The following is a 3,663-nucleotide window of genomic DNA, read 5'->3' as shown; positions in this document are numbered from 1 at the left end:
AAAAAAAAAAAAAAAAAAAAAAAAAAAAAAAAAAAAAAAAAAAAAAACCTAAAAATCACGAGTGGGTTGACAGAGATGATGACACCAGACCAGATGCCAGTAAATACCCAGCCCCCACGTTCTGCCAGACTTTTTGCTTCCACCTTAGACTCACATTTCTGGGCCTCAGTTTCCCCCTTTACACAGCAGCAAGCTGGACTAGTAACTTTTACCAGGCAGCATGGATATGAGTTTTTCAAGGGGTGCCCATGGTTCTCACTGGGGGAGACATATCAGTCACACACACACACACACACACCACCTCTACCCTGCAAAAGTGCTATCAGTAGGGGCCGACAGCCTTGACATCGCTGAGGAAACACAAACACTCAGGTTTATCCTCAGATGATATTTTTATTGGTGGTGAGAGGGAAGGTGAGATTCCTTGCTCATCACAGTCTCTCACTAATGAGAACAGCATAAGAAACAGAGCGGTCGAAATTAGGCCAGGAGCTGCACAGACTCAGGGCATGGGAAATAAGCCTGAGTGCTTGTCTTCAGGGAAGAGGTGGGAGTGGGAGGGAGAGCTCCAAATGGCTCCCAGACAGACAGTCTGATGCTACCACTCACAGATCAGCGGATCAGGGTTAGATCCAACATGGTGCCTCCAGCTACAAAACCAGGTAAGGCCCTGGGGGGGAGAGTATTCAGGACACAGAGCACACTAGATGGTGACAATCAGCTAACTGAGGTGAGGTGGGTGATGTCCCCCAGTCATGACCAAGTCCCCATTTCCAGAGCCTGCATATGGTTTACATGGTACCACAGACTGTGAAGGTATGGTCAAGGCAAGAGTGCCAAGGTAGAGACCGTCTGCTAGGCTTTCCGGGTAGCCCCAGCATCATTCCAAATGTCCCGTAAGAGGGAGACAGGATGGTCAGAGGCACAGAGATGGTGACAGACCATAGGGACACAGAGACTAGAAGATGCTCCCCAACTGGCTTGGAATGTGAGGAAGAGACCAAAAGTTGAGGAACACAGGGGTCTCTAGAAGCTGGAAAAGTCAAGACAGAGTCTCCCTAGAAAGTCTAGACAGATTACAGGCTGAGCCATTGGAGGACTTATGTCCTCAGAACCCAGGAGAGCTGTGTCGTTATAACCACTGTATATAGTACAGCAGCTATAAGGCCTAAGATACCTGCAGAAGATGGGAGAAACCCACCGACACTCACATCACTCTTTGGTCACTGGATCTTCGCCCACTACAGTGTAGGACACAGTTCAAACCGTGGCTCACACCTGGCCCAAATGCCCTGACTAAGCAGTTGACTCTCAGAGGGAGCATGGCTGAGGAACCCACATAAGTCTTGGCCTTTCTAACTGTTCCCATGCAAAGGCTCCTGATAGGCTGATTCTCTTCATTGTGTAAGTTTTACATTTTTCTCCCTTTTTAATCCACCTTTCCAAGTATGACCAGCTGCTGAGCAGCCCAGAGTAGCACAGAAAGTTCCAGTCAGCAGTGGGAAACCAGAGTGTTCCTCCGGGATCTGCTGATTCTGGCCGCCCAATAAGCCTCAGTTTCCCAGAGTTTACAAAGCCAATGGGAACCAGGCTGTCCCTGGGTCCCTAGTCTTCCAGTGATCTTTGTTCTATGGTTCTAAGTGTCCTCTTGGCTGTGACCACTCTGCAGGCATCAGGGGTGGTCAAGGGAGGTAGAGAATGAATGGCATCAGACCCCCCAAGCACCTCAAGCTGCTTGTTGTCTGGTGTCCCCCTGCTGGCCTCTCAGAAACTGCACCCTCTGGCTAGATTCTGTAAAAGGAAGGCTACCTGTGGGACATACCCACCCCTCAAAATCCCTCTAGCCAGGACTTCATAGAAGACTGTTTCCAGAGCACTTAAAGAAGCCCAGACAAGCACCAGAGCCCCGGATGAGTAGCTGGCTACATCTCTGCCACTCCCCCATCACACCCTCTTCACTAGTGAGCAAGAAAAAACAAACAAACAAACAAACAAACAAAACACTTCCATTGTCCTTTCCTCATCTTTGGGTATAGTGACAACAGGACTTTCTCCAGTGTGCCTCCTACTGTAGTTCACAGGTGCCCTGTGCCCCAGCCTTCTTGTTCTTGGGCTTGTAAATGTGCTGGGAAATCAGAAGAGAAGATCCCCACTTAAGAAGGCAGGACAGAACCAGTAAGCAGGGCCCTAAGATGCTTTGAGACATGGGTCATGCTGGGAATCTGGTGGATGAGATCCTGTCTTTGCAGAAGGAAAGGCAACGAAGGGGACACTACACACAGAAAAGCATGCCAGGCAATCTCGGGCCTGAAATCTCAGCACTTGGAAAGTAGAAGCAGGATTGCTGCATAGTGAGACCTTGTATCCAAAACAAAAAACAAAGAACAAAACAAAACCACCAGGAAGGGAGGAGAGAGACTAGAAGAAAGGGGGGAAAGGAAGGAAGAGAGAAGGTGGGGTGAGAGAAAGAGAGGAAAGGGAGAGTCTGGGGTCATCATTCCTGGCCTTTCAATAATGCTCCTTGCTAGGCTCCTCAGCCCCTTCAGAGCTGCCACGCAGGTGCTTGGTGGTGTGTACCATCCAGGCTTCTCCTGGGCAGCGCTGCTGGAGGAGGTGGTGAAGGTCTTCTGTCCTCCCTCCCACTCCACAACTCAGGGCTCTATGGCCTCAGGATACTCCCTCCTGTGCCTCTGCAGGTCACAATGTCCCTTCCTCTGTCCAAACCTGCCTCCTGCTTACCCTAGACACACAGGTAGTCTACAAGACTCAGATCAGAGTCAATTAAAAAAAAAAAAGTCCAACCTTTTCTCCCGGGCTAGGAGGGCTGACACTGAGACCTGGATCCAGGAGCATCCTCATTAGGGTGGCCTGGGGATCGAAGAATTGGGAAAACTGCAATCAAAGCCAGTCAGCAGGGAGCACGCAGGCACAGCCACAATCATGTAAATGTTGTTTATTGATTTTCAGATGTTCTAGTCAACCTGGGCAGAGAGTGCAGACCTCATTTGTTTGCAGAGCTAAGGGTGGATGATAACCAAAAGCCTAGTGGAAGGGAAAGTGTACCCCACCCTCAGGGAGAGAGGGGCACAGTGAATGCTATAGCTCTCTTCCAGGAGTCCCCAGAGCCACCAAGGTCAATGACATTCGCAGGGGTTCTACCTATGAAATGACAAAAAAAAAAAAAGAACCAGGAGAATCAGAAATCCCAAAATACAGCTATCCAAGCCCAGGAAAGGGGGGAACCCCATTTGTAAGCAACACTGGTACATGATACAAGAGGCTGAAATGGAGACTCGTGTGGAGATCGAGAAAAAAAACTGTCAGAAAAATACAGATGGACATGATGGATAGGGTAGGGGGAGAATTTTTTTTAAAAGCCTAATTTTGTTTGAAAATGAAGATACTGTGAGTGCTAATTAAAAACACTTCTAAGCGGGGACTGGAGAGAAGGTTCAGCAGTTGAGAGAGCACTTGCTGCTCTTCCAGAGGACCTGAGTTTGGTTTCCAGTACTCAGGTGGAGCAGCTCACAACAAGCCCTCCTCTGGCCTCCTTGGGAACATGTACACATATGGCACACACACACACACACACACACACACACACATGCACACGTGCAGAGAGAGAGAGAGAGAGAGAGAGAGAGAGAGAGAGAGAGAGAGAGA

This window comes from Grammomys surdaster, unplaced genomic scaffold, assembly GCF_004785775.1.
Source record: "Grammomys surdaster isolate TR1022 unplaced genomic scaffold, NIH_TR_1.0 125621, whole genome shotgun sequence".
Taxonomy (NCBI): Eukaryota; Metazoa; Chordata; class Mammalia; order Rodentia; family Muridae; genus Grammomys; species Grammomys surdaster.
The sequence above is the reverse complement of the archived record's forward strand: the minus strand, read 5'-3'. Positions refer to the sequence as shown.